Here is an 18,907-nt window from a genome sequence, read left to right on the forward strand (position 1 = left end):
AAGCACGTGGGGGCCATACAAACTACTGAGTACCATTCTGAGTTGCTGCAATGACATCTCAACAAAATGGGCTCGCCTGCTGCATAATTTTTTCACTTTGATTTTCGGGGTGACCTTGAATGTAGTCCTCTGTACCTTGATAATTTTAATTTCCATCAAAAAATCATCCTTACCTTCCTAGCACATTACCCAGTCCATATCACTATAGATATCCAGCAGGAGATTTTTCCCCAGTGAGATCTGATGTGTTTTCAAAGTGTTCCTTTAATTTTTTTGAGCAGTGTATATATATATATATATATATATATATATATATATATATATATATGTCCCAATGTCTCAGAAAAAAAAACAGTATAGCTAAAGTCACACAGGTTTTGAACCTTACTGAATGTTACCGCTGTCTTTAATTCAAATTATGTACCTATAGCATTTATCTGCATCTCAGATGTATTGCACACACATTAATATTAAACCAAACAATCCCTCTGTGCTGTATTTTTATTTTTGCTTATCCCGAGCACTCTCCATGCTTTGCAACCACATCCTAAACACACAGTAAATGCTATAGGCACGGTTATGGCTTCAATGCCTGCCAAACTCTGTCATACATGTACAAATCTGCATTTTGTTGCTAGATAATTGCTTAGAATCCCCAAACATTATATATTTTTAAGCAGAGGCCCTAGAAAATATAATGGTGGACGTTGCAATTTTTTATGTCTCACGGTATTTACACTTTCATGAACTTTAGTAAGCACAAACACAATAGACAAATATATTAGCCACTTTTTTGGTAAAATATAAAATGTTGATGTTACGCCAAGTAAATAGATACCAAACATGTTACACTCTAAATCTGTACACGCCTGGGCGACAAACTATGGTACTTTATCCATAGCTGATGCTTTAAAAGCCTTTACAGGTTATCAGTTAAGAGTTATGCAGGCCATAGACAGTTCGTTTATCGGCCGATTTTTCGTCTGAAAGAATAATCAGCCGATTTTCGCACTGTTAGTGGGGCAATGGCATCGGCCGATTTGCGCGGTTCCTCCTCATTTCGTTTATCGGTCATGCTGGAAAATTCGTGAATGTCTATAAGATGCGATTTTTCATGGAAGTCACTAGGGGGCGATTTTGCATGAAAGTCTATGAGACATGATTTTGCATTGAAGTCACTAGAGGGCGTTTTTGCACTGAAGTCAATGGGGATGTGACTTTGCATGAAAGTTTATGAGACCAATTTTGCACTGCAGTCACTAGGGGGAGTTTTTGCATGAAAGTCTATAAGACGTGACTTTGCAACTATTGACACTTTTTTTCCTATCGGCAAAATGCTGATAACACTATTTTCGGCCGATATGTTGGTGCGTCCCTAATAATAATAATAATTTGCAGTGCAACTCACCAACTCACATTAGCCTCAGGAAAGAAGTACTGCCAGCATAGAAGGCTGAAGATCCTTTCTTTAAACAGTAAGAAGTCCACCCTGTATAACAGCAGTCTGAGATAATTGGTGTAGGAGCAAATGAAAAGGATGTGGGTTTTTTATCATTTTTTGAGGGGATGAAAAGGCTAAATGTCACTTTTCTGTGAAACAACCCTCAGACTTCTAATATCACAACTAACGGATAATTACAAACAACTGTTTTTCCTGAATCATCTCCAGAATATAAAAAAATTCTGTTCAGACCAGGGGCGGACTGACAACTCATGGGGCCCCTGGGTAATAGGGGATCATGGGGCCCCTGTGTCCTTGCCCAAACTCAAAAAAGCCTATGAAAACGGTACCAGGGGCATCTCATGGGGCCCCCTACTGACCCCGGGCCCTCGGGCAGTGCCCGAGTTTCCAAATGGTCAGTCCACCCCTGGTTCAGACTCTCTTGTGAGTCACACAACCCTGCTGCAATTAGCACCACCATTCTGAGCTCTGCAGCTTCCTTGGTCATGATCACCTCTGGCCTGACCATTTAACCAGGACTGAGCATCACTGGCTAGCTTTCTCATGTGCTCCTCCCCACTTGTAAGTTCAGATAATGGCTCCAACTCGACTCTATTGGTTGTACTGTTCCCCTCATTCACATATGATAATCTGTAGACATGTGCACCCCGGAAATTTTTGTTTAATTTGGGATGCATTCGTTCATTGAAGAATTTCATTTTGTCATATTCGTTATGTTGAACTGATTCGTTTTCGGAATTTGTTTTGTATCTACGGTCATTCGTTTAGTATACTTGTTCCGGGTGGATTAGAAAAATGTGCAGTTTTTTTGTTAGGTTGCTATATATTAGTTTTCAGTATTTCAGTTGATTTGTTATTTATATGTCAAAACTACTCAGATTTGATATTTTCGACCCATCAAGAGAAACTGGACAATACTGATTGGCGTCATGTGCATCCGAATTAACAAAAGCAATGAAATTCAGATCCATTCGTTATCCGAACCTGAATTATGGAACGAGATTTAAAATTAAATTAATTTCCCCATTGGCTCAAACTACTTTTGCATCATGTGACGTCATCAAGGTGACGTCTCAAGGTTTTTTACCTTCATGCATTCTATACATGAAGGTAGCATTATATGCATAAAGGTAAAAAAACCTTCTGTGTGCATCAGTGCCCCCAGCTCTCTCATTTCTTACCTAAGCCCCATCACGATCCATCGATGTGCACAACAGCCTCGGCTGTCCCCGGGTCTCTGCCTCCTCACTGGCTGAGACAGCAAGTGGGAGCCTTTGGCTGCTGTCAATCACAGCCAATAAGCCAATGAGGAGAGTGGGGGTGGAGCCAAGTTGTGGCTCCGTGTGTGAATGGACACACGGAGCAGCAACTTGGGAGCAGCCTGCTTGGGTGCCCCCATAGCAAGCTTCTTGCTATGGGGGCACCTGACAGAAAGGAAGAGCCAGGAGCGCCAGCAGGGCGCCCGAGAAGAGAAGGATACAGGCTGCACTGTGCAAAACCACTGCACACAGCATGTAAGTATAACATGACTGATGGACATGCAGAATATCAAGGCTAATACTTACTGCCTAATCCATAAAAACCACCCCCCCTTCAACCTTCCCCACCTAAATAACCACGCGACTCTCTTTTTGGTGTAAAACCGGCCATAGCAGCCATTTATTTAACATAACTCTAACATAACACTTCTTACAGTACACTCAAATAATAACTGACAGTAATGGTCCCAACCGGGCCAAGGTCTTCGAAGGCACCGTTACTCACATCAAAAACTCAGCTGTATCTGACACCAAATGAAAAGGCCCCCAGCCGCTACTACACAGCCTCGGGGACAATACTACAGTTACGTAGTCCCAGATACAGCCAATGAACTCCCACATTTCCAATGTGACCTTATAATTGGGAAGGAACACCCATACCTAGGATGGGCCCAACCCATAATCCACCAAATTGTCACTCCAGCACCGCCTTCAAAGACCCATCGACCCCTGCCGGCTGCCATGACAAAACAAACAGACAAAAACCTTGGGACACAAAATTCAGGACAAGTTCTGGACAAGAAACAAACTCAAGGAACCCACACAAAACAAACAACAGGACAAACACAAAGAACAAACCATAACCAAAACAGCAAAACAAAAACACGAAACAGCTCCAGGGTGGAAGGGTGGGAGAAACCACACCCCCGCCCCCCCCATGCTGGCACAAGCTCTGACTGACCTTCCAACAAGACCCAACCCCCCTCCTAATCCTGGCAAGACCACCCCTCAAGCTTGTGTACTCTAATCAGGTGAGTAACCACCCCCTTACCTCCTGCATATACTCCCACCCAAATACACGCTCCGCCTCATCTGCACACCCCAGTCATGCTGGCCCTCCCTTTTAGCTTTGCTCAGTCCAGGCCCTGACTTGAACCTTTATTATTGCTTTAATTTTGTTATAACTTTTTTTTACAAATTCGTTATTATGTCCATTCGGAGATTCATATACATCCAAATATCCAAAAGTCAAATTTCCTTCGAAAGTCAATTCATTCCAAAACGCACATGTCTAAAAATTTGCTCCTGTGGTGGCATCAAACCATCCTATAACAATTAATATTTCCTGATATGCGGGGTAGTAAGAATTCGCAGTGTGATTAAAAATGAGTTTTATTTGAGACCTAGAGAGATAAATGTGACACTAAGCCTTTTACATTACACAGCCTTTTCATAGCTCAGGTAAGGGATCCAACAAACATCATGAATGTAGCAAGAAAAACTTTACCAGCAACACCTAGGTGATTATCCGGGTGTGTAGTAGCTAACAAGACTTTTATTTAGCCCTTGAAGTGAGGACTTGTGAATACCTCCTGTCATAAGAAGGCAATGCTGTATCTCACAGTACTTTAGAGGTAGGTTTTTTTGCTTCTTCTGTACCGCCTCGCCATGACCTGAATGGTTGTATCCACAAGCTCTGCCTCATAGAGCCAGTAAAGGCATATCTGCCACTGATCAGGGTAAGAATCCTGAAACAGTTGCATGCTAGTTGGTTATATTGGTTCTGTAAAGGTATGGTGTAAACTTAGGACTAATCTCCATATTTTTGGGATTTGTTTTGGAAGTGAGGACATGTAAACACCTTCTGCTATAGAAAGACAATACTGTATCTCACTGTACTATAAAGGTGGGCTTTTGGCTCCTTTATCACCTGTTCACTGCTACCTTAAATGCCATAATTAGCTATTCCAATGTTAAACCTATTCTAGCAATCAAATGTTCTCAAGAACATTTAGCATTTCTATAAAACTGTTGATCCTTCCCTGTTCTCTGTAGAAATGATAGCTATTGTCTCTGTGCACATGTGGAGCTTTTGTTTGTTGGCCAGAATGAGTAGAAAGCTTTGGCAGGTCAAAACACTCCAGTGATCCTAGGCGTGAGGGCCAAGTTCTCATCTCTTGGAGCTACTGGTTAGACATCTGCGTATCTATGGCAAGATGTAGACTTGAAATGTCCAACCAGAACGTTGCAGCTGAGATGGCAGGAACTGGTTTTCTGTGACTTTTGAGAATGACCTAGTACTTTGTCTTTCATTGTAGTTCACTGTTCCATGGCTGGAAGAGCTGAACCATCCCAAACTGGAAGACAAAGCATTCCTACTGTATTTACACTAATCTCACAAGCCCACTGGCCATGTTCCTAACTGGAGGGTATAGAAATGCTTTACCATTGAATACAATGTGTTGGTTTACATTTCAATAGTGCTGATTGTCCTCAGGGTTTTATACCAAGGAAATGGAGAAATTCTAATTACTGAACTCCACACCTCATATTCAGTCATGTAAAGTTACCAAACTAGTAACTGTGTGTCAGGATTCTGACCTGAGGATATCAAGAGACCTATGGTATCCACAGACTTGACTTGAGATGATAGTTGGTTATTTTCATCTAGATGTTTATGCGTACCTGCAGAAACATTCAAAAATGTTATCTAATTGCTGTTTTTGCCCCCAAGGTGCCAGAGTTGTTGATCTTTTTTCTCCTAGGCCAGCCTTTCCAAACCTTTTCAACACAGAGGAACCCTTGTAGTAGCTTTCAGGTCTCAAGGAACCCCTCATAAAAATGACTATATCTACAACCTCCTTACACTTGTGGTCAAAAGAAATACCCCCTTACAGATAGCTAAAAAGATCAATGGTGTCACTTATCTGAGAGGTAGAACTTGCTCACTGCCCAAGGAACCCATAGAAACCTCTGGAGGAGTCCTAGCTGAGAAACCCTGTATTAGGCAAATACATGAATGCTTGGCCAAGTGGTCATGTTTATACAGGCAACGCTAGCATCAAACTGAGCCTGTCCATGCCCATCCTCTCCAGTTATAATCCAGGCAAAACCCAATATTTACTAATGATCCAACAAGCCAGAGCATTTCTTGGGACAGTTGGGCCATGTTAATTACCAAGCAACAATGAGCATAGGAGAGCATCAGAGCTGTCCATTCAGCAATTAATTCTTGGGGGAAGCAATAATGATTCCAAAATATCCAACACAGCAGATCTCTATTCCTTTCTAGGTCATTCACTGTACAGTGCAATCTACTGGTACTTGTAATGCCAATGATGGTCACCAGATCCATTTCATTCATTTAAAGGGGGACTGCGGTCTTATAATTAATTTCTTCAATGCAAATCAAAGATCAAAAAGATCAGCTTAATGTACATAGTCTTATCATTGCGCATTAAGATACCAAATGCCTTCTGTCAAGGTCTAGTTTATAATTAACGATGTATATGGGGGCCATATTTGCACCTTACATATGCAAGCTCTGCTTCCTGCTTGAGGAAGTTGCACATTTGTGCTTTGCTAATCATTTTCTCCTGCAACAAATCTATTAAACAATAAACTCAATTCAATATTTAGTAAACTGAAACACTCATATTAATTGTGGTAGCTCAAAAAGAAAAGCATTGCTGTACCGCAAGGACCTGTTAACAGCAACCTTCACCTCACTGTTCTTTTAGTTTGCTCTGCATTAAATGGTATAAGTATTTTTCTTTTTTGTTCATGTAGTTTGTTATTGCACATTTTTTAATTTTAACATGTATTACATTTTAATTCTTTAATTTTTGTTTTATTTTAATATTTAATTTTAGTTATTGCTGTGTTGTTTTACTTTAATTTTAATTTGTTTTATTTTAATTATTTTTTATTTTTACTTTTATTTTAATTATTGCTATTTTACTTTTATTTTAATTCAATTCTAATTTCTATTTCAATTTTTTTTTTTTTTTTGTTAATGTACTTTTTGTTTGCAATGTTTGTATGACAGTTTGTAACAAAGTTCTAAATAAAGAAATACTCTTTCAAGACATGCAGTCCCTTCGTCAGGCTGCCCGTCAAATCAATGAGATGAAAGGGCCTCATGCCTTGAAAGCTTCCAAATCAAAGTGTTCTTTTTTGTTATTTTGACCCTTAAATGTACTATTCTTAAATGCCTTAAGTTGTTGGGGACAAAAGTCACGATAGGTCCCTTAATTTTAAAGAAATTTTTAATTAAATGGAATTTTAAAGTGGAGCTCCAGCCAAACTTTTTTTTTTTTTTAGAATAATACAATTCTAACTTTTGTTGGACTATTATTACTGTCTGGTTACTCTCATGGGCGAAGAATTCCCCTCACTTCAGAAAGGGTTCGAAGGACAGTAATAAAAATTTAAAAGAGAAATGGGGTATATAGGAAAAAACGTTATACTCATCTGAGTGGATGCAGCATCGACTGATGCCTCTGCACTGAGAACTGAGCAATCAAACACCGCTGATAGCTCATTTCTCCCTTCCAATCTGAGCAGACTGTCAGTCATCACTGCCTGCACTGCTCCTCCAGCGCTCACTGGAGTGCTGGGGAGGAAGCAGCTGGCTCAGTCTCCCAGCGGCACAGCTGAGAGGCTGAGTCGGCCATCGGTCCAGGCTTATGGTTGGATCCTGACTGTAAAGTCGAGTTCTTTCCCCAGCTTGGACCAGCTGAGTGATGTCAGCCAACAACAGGCTTTAGCTCGCTGTCTGCTGAAAACGAGTCATAGGAGTGCAGAACAAACTGCACTCCTGTGATCCATAGAACTATAACCAAAATAGCTTTGGCCATAGTTCTCCTTTAAATTTCCAAACAATTCACTTTGGAAATGATGAATAAAACTCTAAATAGAAGCGCAGGCAGCAATAAAAAAAACAAACTGACTTTGCGTCCTAGGGCTCATTCACACCAGCCCCACTAGGTTGTGTTCGGCAGCATTGACCAATATGGTCTTAATGCACAGACAAGCCTTTCTCAACCTTTTCGACACAGAGGAACCCTTGAAATATCTTTCCAGTACCAGGGAACCCCTGTCAAGAATTACTATATCTACAACTCATGATACATTAGTGTGATGAGCAGTGGGAAGAATGCTCCTTACACTTGTGGTCATTGGGAAGAATTTACCTCCTTATAGATGGCTAAAACGATCAATGGAGTTAGTTGGAACTTATCTAAGAGGCAGAATTTGCTCATTGCTCAAGGAACCCCTAACAACCTTTGGAGGAACCCTTGAAATAACTTTCCAGTCCCATGGAACCACTGTCAAGAATTACTATATCTACAACTCATGCTACATTGGTGTGGTGGTCAGTGGGAAGAATGCTCCTTACACTTGTGGACATTGGGAAGAATTACCCCCTTACAGATGGTGAAAACGATCAATGGAGTTAGTTGGAACTTATCTAAGAGGCAGAATTTGCTCATTGCTCAAGGAACCCCTAACGACCTTTGGAGGAACCCTTGAAATAACTTTCCAGTCCCATGGAACCACTGTCAAGAATTACTATATCTACAACTCATGATACATTGGTTTGATGGTCAGTGAGGAGGATGTTCCTTACACTTGTGGTCATTGGGAAGAATTACCCTCTACAGATGGCTAAAACGATCAATGGAGTTAGTTGGAACTTATCTAAGAGGCAGAAATTGCTCATTGCTCAAGGAACCCCTAGAAACCTCTGGAGGAACCCTAGATTTCCATGGAATCCTGGTTGAGAAACCCTGGCATAGACAAAGAAATGTCCCTTATGTCCTATTGCTTCAGTTCACACCAATGCGCAAAACAGGACTTGTTATATAAAATTAAATAGAAGTTTAAAAAGGGGGAAAAAAGTATTACAATGCAATGTAACAAGACAGTATATGTTCACAACTACCTGGCTACCACTGTCACCACTATCACAACGACTGGAAGCAATGGATACAGACATCAATAAAACCCAACAAAGGTTCTAGTCTTTCCTCACTCTATCCAAAATCATCAGGCAGTATAAGCATTGATGATTGGAGAGAAACCACTGCTTCTCCACTGCTAGTAAGGGTCCATCTCTGTAGCATGCTGGCAGAGGACAGACTTTTCTATTCTGTGGCTGCTTCTATGAATGTAGATTTGAAAATCTATTAGTGTCAAGCCAGCTTTAATCTCTCCATTTGTCCTGGTGACCATTGACCTTGATACACAATGAAGGAAAATATAAGATTCACAGAAAGGAATCTGTGGAATTCACAGAGAGGAGGTGAGGAGAATTTTTCCAAAGGGGACCGCCCTCTTTGGAGAATCTTCCTCTTCCTGTTATTTCTCCAGCACAGGAAGTGAAGGGAAATCTCACAAAAGGGACACAGAAACCTTGCAGGGGTCAAAAACTAAATCAAAAATTAAAAAAAAAAAAAAAGTTTCAGTTTTAGACTACATACCATTACAAGTTTAGCTGATGGAATGCAACTCAAAGGAAACTGATCATTTAGAAACACAAAGGTTGCTACTGCTCTCTTGAAAATGCTAGCTGTCTGGCTGTCATGCTGACCCTCTGTATTTAAAGTGTATGTAAACCCTACAATTGAAATGTCATTAACTCATCCCTTTATTAATAAACTGTCACTGGGGCGGGATTGGGGACCGTGCTCCTCCGTAGGAACTCTGCAGGGGGGGAGTGAAGGAAAGGAAATTATAAGCTTCTACAGGGGCCAATATTAAAGTGATCTGCTCTGTAAGGCCTCATGTACATTGCTGCTACTAGGAAATTTGGGCATTTTGTTTTGCCAAAGCCCTTGAACTCAACTCATTAAAATCCTATGGTGTCCGTTTATGAACCAGCGGTAAATAATCGCTGCTCAGTTCTCCGGAATTCTCGGAGAACACAGTTCTCCTGTGAATGCCTTTTATGAAGCGGTGTAGATCTGTTCTCCGAACGTAGGGAGAATGATCTACAAACGCTGGAAAACAGCTGCTTTTACTAAATTCTTGTGAGATTACAGTAAGAGATCAGTTTACTAAGCAGAGGTAAATTATCGCTGCTTAGTTTGCGGTCCCTCCGATTCTCCAGCTCTGGGCTGGAGAATCTGGAGGGAGAACACGGATCTCCAGTGAAGGGCTGACATCGCGCCTCGCTGATCTCCTGAGTGTCATAAACTGTGAATGACCAGAGAGTAGCTGCGATCCTCTGAATCGCAGCTATTCTTTGTGTCCTAAACGAACACCTATGTGTCCATGTACATACAGGCATTTACCAGAGTTTAGGATCAGCAGAGTTTAGGGGCAATAAGGCTCCATGTAGGCAGGACATTTGGAAAACAATTCTGAACGATGGAAACTGACTGTTGGAAAATGTAGGTTAAAAAATGGCTGTTTAGCCGCGTTTATGTGCGTTTGCGTTTAGAAGCATTTTTTAAAGATAACCCCAGGAGACCTTCCCAAATGCCCAGAATGCACTGAAAAATAGGAAAAAATGAACTATTTCAGACATTTTGAGAGAAATAGAGAGAGCAGAAGCAGGGAGAGCAGTATGTGTTGAGATGACCTGTCTTTTCTGGTTGTATTCACTATGGATCCCATCATGAGAATAATGCGGCACGTTCTACCATTTTTTCCTTCACGCAAAACCTGGAACTGACTGCGCTGGTGTACCGGGTCCATTTGAATACATGGAAAACGCTTTGCATGCATTTCTGATGATGAAAAAAGACTCTGGACAGCATCTAGATATGCAACAGTTAAAAAACACTTCTAAACGCAAACGCTTATGAACGCGGTTAGTCGAGTTTACAAGCATTTACAAGCATTTGGCGTTTCAAACGCTGATAAAATCTACTCCTGAAAGCAAGTTTGGTGCATTCAAAAAAACAACTGTAAACTCAACGACTGTAAACGACTGTAAATGAAGATGTGTACATGGACACATAGGAAAACATTAGGGAGAGTTCAGGGGCTGCTGAAAAAAAAACAGAAAAACTCCTGAATGTGAGATTATCAGCTGCAGTCTACATGAACCTTTAAACGTTCCTCTTCTGAACGCAGAAGAATCGTGTTCAGGAGAGGAATGTTTTGGTCAAAAAACACTAAACGCACTGAAGGGACTATCCACAAAGATGAAACAAGTCTCCCTACATAAGTTCTGTTTATCTGCAGTCTTCCCTTATCTACATCCGTTCAAAGTGCTAAATTTATAAAGCTTGTCTGAGAGTTCAGAAAAAGGGGGGCGGAGAGCTGAAGTTACACTCTGCAGAGCTCAGTAAGGAGAGATCTGAGAGCAGATTGGAGGGAAGAGACACACCCCCCCTTACAGGAACAGAGCTGAGGCTGTCTATCTGCTGGAGCTCCCTCCCCTGTTACCTTTTCTCTTTTGGTGTCAGGAAAACATGTCAGAAGTGATTCAGGCAAATAGCAGAGGAAGGAAGCAGCAGACAGAAATGACACTGAGTGCTCTTAAATTGTTACTAAACCAGCAACAGTACAATCAGTCTGTATATGCAGTAAAGCATGCTTGTTATACTCACTGTGGTACCTAAGGGGTTAATCCTCTGCATTGTTTAAAAACACTGATTGATCCTCACTTTTCTAATCCTCCCCTTCTTCCAGTGTTCCCCTCTTATCTCCTGATAACACATATCATGTGGAGTTACTCTGCACATGCTCAGTTTGGTGTGTATTGTTAGAGAGGTGTTTTTTTTTTTTTTTCTTGGGAGAGTGCATGTGATCAGCACAGGACCAATCAGCCCTGTCCAGACAGAGGTCAGTGGTTGTGCATCCTCCTAGAGCAAAATGAAAGCTCCTCCTACAAGCTTTAACCAGTGCTCTGCTGGACACTGGTAGAAGTCACAAGACTGCTCTGATGAGAAAAGGTATTTAGCAGTTTATATTTACTAAAATAATTGCATTTCTATGTTCTGTGTACTGTGGGAGACCAGGTATAGTGAATGCGGGGTCCGGGGAGACCAGATATAGTGAATCCAGGGTCCGGGGAGACCAGATATAGTGAATGCAGGGTCCAGGGAGACCAGGTATAGTGAATGCGGTGTCCAGGGAGATCAGATATAGTGAATGCAGGGTCCGGGGAGACCAGATATAGTGAATGCAGGGTCCGGGGAGACAGGATATAAGGAATGCAGGGTCCGGGGAGACCAGATATAGTGGATGCAGGGTCCGGGGAGACCAGATATAGTGAATGCAGGGTCTGGGGGGACCGGATATAGTGAATGCAGGGTCCGGGGAGACCGGATATAGTGAATGCAGGGTTCGGGGAGATCGGATATAGTGAATGCAGGGACCTGGGGAGACCAGATATAGTGAGTGCAGGGTCTGGGGAGACCGGATATAGTGAATGCAGGGTCCGGGGAGACCGGATATAGTGAATGCAGGGTCCGGGGAGACCAGATATAGTGAATGCAGGGTCCGGGGAGACCAGATATAGTGAATGCAGGGTCCTGGGAGATCAGATATAGTGAATGCAGGGTCCGGGGAGACCAGATATAGTGAATGCAGGGTCCTGGGAGACCGGATATAATGAATGCAGGGTCCGAGGAGACCAGATATAATGAATGTTGGGTCCGAGGAGACCGGATATAGTGAATGCAGAGTCCGGGGGAACCAGATATAATGAATGTAGGGTCTGGGGTGACTGGATATAGTGAATGCAGAGTCCGGGGGAACCAGATATAATGAATGTAGGGTCTGGGGAGACCAGATATAGTGAATACAGGGTCCGGAGAGACCGGATATAGTGAATGCAGGGTCCGGGGAGACCAGATATAGTGAATGCAGGATCCTGGGTTTAGTAACACTTTAACTGAGACAAGTACACTCTATAATAGAGGGATAGGCTTTGTTCATATTTCATGTCTGAGGTTTACATCCACTTTAACAGCAGTTGCTGGGCAGCAGTGCCTGCACCAATCAGATGCAGTCCCTGTTTGGATATTCAGACAGCTGCAGGAGCTGGCTATCTAAATACAATAGCCAACATGAGAGATTTCTCCATCAATGCTGTTTACAGTCAGTAGTGAAGTCTTTGCATGTTTGGTTAGCATGACTTATAGAAAATCTGCTTGTGGTATATGACAACATACAGTACAAGTCAAATCTAGAATATGTAGTTAGAACTGCTGCTCAGCAGTATAATGATTTAAAAGTCACCAAACCACACAGAACAAATATTGCTAGAGATGGCAGGGATGCATTGTCATCACTAAGAAGATCATCATTTGGGGGGAAAGTACAGATTTCATAGATTTTATTGAATCAGACGGGTAGATCTGTCTGTCTGTCTGCTGATCTCCAGAACTTGGGAGACGCCGCATATAATGACAGGTAAGACAATTCAAAACACACACAAAACGCTGCCTTCACAACGCAATAACATGCAGCAGCCACGATTCATCTGTCATCGCTCCAAACCGATAATAGCGGAAATCACGTCTTTGTATTTTATAATATATTTTCATATCATGATCGCAGGAGCAAATAAAACATCCGGGAAAAATTATGTAAGTATCAGAACAAATGTTTCACTTATTTAGAGTTTGATGCATTTATTACTGGAAACAAATAATAGATTGACATCATTCCATATGCTGCACATGTGCAAAAGTAATTTCCAACTACAGTATGTGATCTGGTGCAGCGGTAAAACTGCGGTAGGCGACCCGCAAGTGAATAATGGGTGTCTGTGGTATCTACAAATTCAAAATATGCCCTTAGTGCAAAAAAAAAAAAAAGACTCAGACAGTATTCAACTGTTGCCAATATGTTGGAAATGTCTTTTACCCATGTGCAGTGTATAGAATGATGTAAATTTATTATCTCATGCAAAAAAAAGGGGAATTAAACCCTACATAAATTAAACATTTGTTCAGAGGCTCATGTAACGAAAAAGTAACATGGACAGTGCTGAGCCGTGTTGGTGCGAGTTCACTAATGCTGCTACAATCACCATAAAGGGTAAGTAAACGCTACCAAGAAATGTATCCTATGGTCCATTAAATGTACAACTGAAATCATTGTAATATATCTGCAAAAAGAAAATCACTGTTCATTCTGCCATAAATAATGTGAGCTGATCATTTTCTGTGCTGTCTACCTCTGTGGACAATTATTGCATTGTTCCCAGCTAGCTCAGTGGACTACAAAACACCTCCTCCTATGTTATGGAGAAGGGGACGTGATATATAGTCCTAACACACTCCTCTCCTAGGGTGACAATGGTGCCGCTTACAGTGTGGGACAGGTAGTATGCCCCCGGCAGGATCAATAGGTGAAAATAAATCTGCTTTCACACTGCTCTGTATCAAAAAACGCATATGCTAGATTGTAAGCTCCAAGGAGCAGGGCCCTCCTAACCAGGGGCGGACTGACCATTCAGGCATTCGGGCACTGCCCCAGGGTCCAGGGTCAGTGGGGGGCCCCATGAATACCTTTCATAGGCTTTCTTGGGTGTGGTTTGAGTGTGAGCGAGGACACAGGGGCCCCATGAGTTGTCAGTCCGCCCCTGCTCCTAACCCTCTTGTATTGAACTGTATTGTTGCTGTATTGTCTACTGTTATATTGTAAAGTGCTGAGCAAACTGTTGGCGCGATATAAATCCTGTATAATAATAATATGCGTGTTTGCCGCGTTGTGTTGCGCTCTTCATGCATTTTTTATGTGCTTGCATCACGTGTTCCCCCAAAATCTATGGACTGGACACAGCACTTTCCACAAGCGTGTTGCGTTTTTTATGTATTTTTGCCGCATTTTCCATTCATTTCAATGGAGAGGTCCATTTTTTTGTGCTTTTTTTTTCCCTGACTAAATATGCACCAGAAAGCAGGATTTTTAAAAATGCAACTGAAGCGCAACGGACCAGTGTGAAGAGTTCCATAGAGTTTAAAGAGATGCATTTTTCTTTCCTTTATCTTTTAACTGAACATCTGAACAAAAACTGATCAGTGTGAAAGCAGTTGTAAGAAGGAAAAAAAAAAAAAAAAAGCATGAAAAAAAAAAAAAAATCAGCCACTAAAGCCTCAGCACACTGTGGCCCCATTCACATCTGAGCGTTTTGTAGAGTGAATCTCGAAGCTCCAAACACTCATGGAGAAAAAAATCAATATTAGTCTATGGAGATGGTTCACATCTCCACTCCAAGTCACCGGAAGCAGAACTCCTGAGGCTCACAATAGTTTTGGAGCTCCACTCAGGCAGATTGATGTGTTTTGGGCACGTTTTTATTCCCATAGAAATACATGGAAAAGCGCAAATTGCGCGTTTATAATGTGCTTTCGCGAATTTTGTTGTATGGCCAAGAGCGTTTTTTTGGCATGGCAAAATATGGCAACAATTGATGTCGCAGATGAAATTTTTCTATATTGGCTAATACAAAAACAGCAGAACACAAAAAACCTGAAAGCGCCTGAACAAATCGTGCACAAACGTTTGCAAAAATGTGACAAAACGTGCAAAAAAACCGCTACACTCAGATGTGAATGGAGCCTTTTGTTTTGACGTGTCATCGGCAAATCCTGGCATTTTTGGGTACCATGAAGGCACAGGTACAGCATCACTCCTTACTGCCAGCAGCCTGTCAAAGTCTTTGACAGGCTGAAATACGCAGCTTCTGGAGGCTGTACCAAGCAGTATTTGCAGTCAGGCCCACATGAGCTTAGCGACTTATGTCCCAAATTCCAGAACGCATACGGCTCTAAGTACAAGTGCCGCTCAGTATATCGCCCAGCCATGGCAAATTTCAGCCTGTCCTAGGTTATGACAAGGCTGCTGGCAGTGTGGTTGGACAGTGTACCCATGCCTCCTGAGCACCCGAAAATGCCAATACTTGACGCTGGTGGGCCAAACTGTCCTGGTGCATGTAGCCTAGGGAAAGGTAAGCTGCAATATGTTTCTTTTATGTTCCTGGATTTAGATACATGTTAAACTCTTTGTACATAAAAGTCAATATTATTAGTTAATGCTTTTGTTAAATTTTAGGAAAGGAAATCAAAGTTAGTGGCAATTAGTCTCAGTCAACTGGACGTATCATAACTACTGCTAGCTATACCAAGACATGGGCAAGGCTACGTTTACACTAGCTTCAACAGCAGGCGTTTCATGAGCATTTTTTAATGCATTTTTGAATGCTTGTCAAAGGTGTGTGCATTAGTGTTGTGTCATGTTGTGTTGTGTCAAAAGTGACCCGACATGTATCGTTTGGTAGGCTTTGCTGCTCCCCAAATGTAAACGCGCTGCAAACGCATCACAAATTCCCCTATGGTGTTCACAGCATGTTAGAGATGCATATAGTGGCTAAATGGTTAGCATTTCTGCCTGGCAGTACTAGGGTCATTGGTTTGAATCCCAACCACGGCACCACTTGCATGGAGTTTGCATGTTCTCCCTGTGCCTGCGTTGGTTTCCTCCGGGTACTCCGGTTTTCTCCCACACTCCAAACACATGCTGGTAGGTTAATTGGATCCTGTCTAAATTGTCCCTAGTATGTGTATGTATGAATGTAAGTTAGGGACCTTAGATTGTACGCCCCTTGAGGGTTAGGGACTGATGTGAATGTACACTATACACTATGTATGTAAAGTGCTGCGTAAATTGATGACGATATATAAGTATCTGAAATAAATAAATAGAAAGCTTTACTAGCCAAGAAGGCAATACAAAGATCTGTACAGTAAAAAAAAAAAACAACAACAAAGAGGGGGTGTTTTGCAAGTGTTCAACGCAATGCAAATGCATAAAAAATTCACCAAACACACCATTAACGCATCTCAACACATTAGGTGCATTAATGGGCGCTAACATTTCTTTGCATGTCTAAATGAGCCCTAATGTCTGGTTCACACCAATGCTTTTTTAGTGCTTTTTGCAGAAACGCACTACAGTCCATTACCATGGTTTCCTATGGGACAAGTTCACATCTATGCAGTCAGGGACTATTTTAAAAGCAAAAAGCAGTGTTTTTGCTACAATAAAGTTCAATGGAGATGCTGCCGAAACGCATGTAGTGCATTTTTTGCTGAATTTTTACCACATTTTGCATTTTTATTCTGCCTAGCAACAAAAATATTTCCTCTTTAACAAAAAAAAAGCTGAAAAAATGCAAAACACAGTAAAAAGTGGCAAAAACGCATGTGTAAAAACGCAAAGCAAAATGCAAAATGCATTATAAAAATGGATCAAAACCAAACTGCATAGGTGTGAACCAAGCCTAAATGAGAACCTTCACAGGAGCAAAATTTTGTTTTCAGTGTAATTAAACTTATCTTTGTATAATAACTTCTTTACTATGGTGAGAAAACATCTGCTTCAACAAGAGAGACAGGAGTTTATGAAAATTGATATCTCTTAGATTGTAAGCTCCCAGGAACAGGCCCTCCTAACCCTCTTGTATTGAACTGTATTGTTGCTGTACTGTCCCCCTTATATTGTAAAGTGCTGAGGAAACTGTTGGCGCTATATAAATCCTGTATAATAATAATAATAATAATAACCGATTCGGTTGCCCAACCAACTTCATCCTTTCAGCGCGAACAAAGATACTTAACTGCCTAGCTACAGTGGAGGAAGCAGTTGCCTCTAGAAAACAGATTACTTGATTGATTGGAAAGAGGAAACCCAACTGTTTACCCCAAGGTATCTGAAGGACTAACATGTACAAAAGATCTCATTGGTTGTCCAAAGAATCTGAAGGACTACCATGGGCAAACGATCGCTCAGGTTGCCCCAAAGTATCTGAAGGACTACAACGTACAATAGATTCCTCAGATTGGCCCAAAGAATCTGAAGGACTACAATGTACAATAGATTCCTCAGATTGGCCCAAAGAATCTGAAGGACTACAATGTACAACAGATTCCTCAGGTTGTCCAAAGAATCTGAAGGACAACCATGGACGAAAGATCTCACTGGTTGTCCAAAGAATCTGAAGGACTACTATGGACAAAACATCTCACTGGTTGTCCAAAGAATCTGAAGAACTACGATGGACAAAAGATCACTCAGGTTGCCCCAAAGTATTTGAAGGACTACAATGTACAAAAGATTCCTCAGGTTGGCCCAAAGAATCCACTTCTACGGACAAAAGACCCAACTTGCTTCATTTTCTTCCTTTACTCCAGTTTTCATTAATCAGCCCCAACATATCTACAGAAAAAAAAACCCAACTATTTCTCCCGCTAATCTATCTATTGTGCCAATCCAGGAATGAGGTAATGCTCATCCATCAATTATTCCTTCCCAACAAGAGGTGACAAGTGGCCACAGCCGTGGGAAAAGACGGTTCAGCAGGTCCAAGGGTAATTAGGGATCTCCTGCAGAACTTTTTCTACACTAGAGCTATACGGAAGGTATTCCACATCTGGATTGAATATTACCCTAGGAGCACTGGATGGATGCTGGTTTAGGGGGACGGAGAACATTTTACTTGCATTCCATTGCAATGTGCTGCAGGGTGTCAGGGGAACAAGAAGAAAACTTAATGAAAAGTTTGGTGGTGAGATGGACAAAGCCAAGCAATGAAGCAGTGGGGACCTACCTTGCACAGCAAAGTTTTGTCTGCTAAATCCAAACTTCTGAGGAGGAGAGAAGGAGACCCCAGCCCTGTGCCTGCTCCAGGCAGCAGATAAGACTGAGACCTCCTCCTGTAGGGATCCAGCTCAGCTCTGCCCTGCCCATCCTCTGTGCTGCTTACATATGAAAAGCCTGCCCAGCTGCCTGTCCTCATATATCAAACTATCCTTCCTCAACCCCTGTCTGACACAAGTCTGTATCTGCTCAGCCTCCTCCCCCTGCTAGCTCACACACAATTTCGTCTTCTATTACTTTACATCAACCTTTCTAACTGGGAGGAACCTTTGAAATCATTTGTAGGTCTCGGGGAACCCCTGCTAATAATTACTACATCTACAGCTCATGATACATTAGTGTAGACAGTATGCTGAAATAAAAGAATACAGAATGTGGAGTACTTGGTGTACTTGACACTCAGGGCTGCTCTACACAGCAAAATATTTTTATTAAATATAATACATGAAACAAATAACATCCAGAATATAAATGCAGACAGTAAAAATCTTAATCTATCCTTGCATTGGTGATCGGCGAAGAAATACACACTTACTTTAATGATCCATGGAAAAGTTCC

The 18,907-nt window shown here is 41.6% G+C and overlaps 1 protein-coding gene across 1 annotated transcript in view; it reads right to left on the bottom strand.

Annotated features, from left to right (window-relative positions):
• LOC149435448 (sphingosine 1-phosphate receptor 1-like) overlaps nt 1-18,438 on the bottom strand; it is a 61,957-nt gene extending 43,519 nt beyond the window's left edge. The window contains exon 1 of the mRNA XM_089662631.1: nt 18,299-18,438. The gene's annotated coding sequence lies outside the window, so the exon portion shown is untranslated. The remainder of the gene's footprint in view (nt 1-18,298) is intronic.
• Nucleotides 18,439-18,907: the final 469 nt, after the last annotated feature.

Source organism: Staurois parvus, unplaced genomic scaffold, assembly GCF_062004578.1.
Source record: "Staurois parvus isolate SC_StPar_1 unplaced genomic scaffold, SC_StPar_1.0 ptg001506l, whole genome shotgun sequence".
In the NCBI taxonomy this organism is placed as follows: domain Eukaryota; kingdom Metazoa; phylum Chordata; class Amphibia; order Anura; family Ranidae; genus Staurois; species Staurois parvus.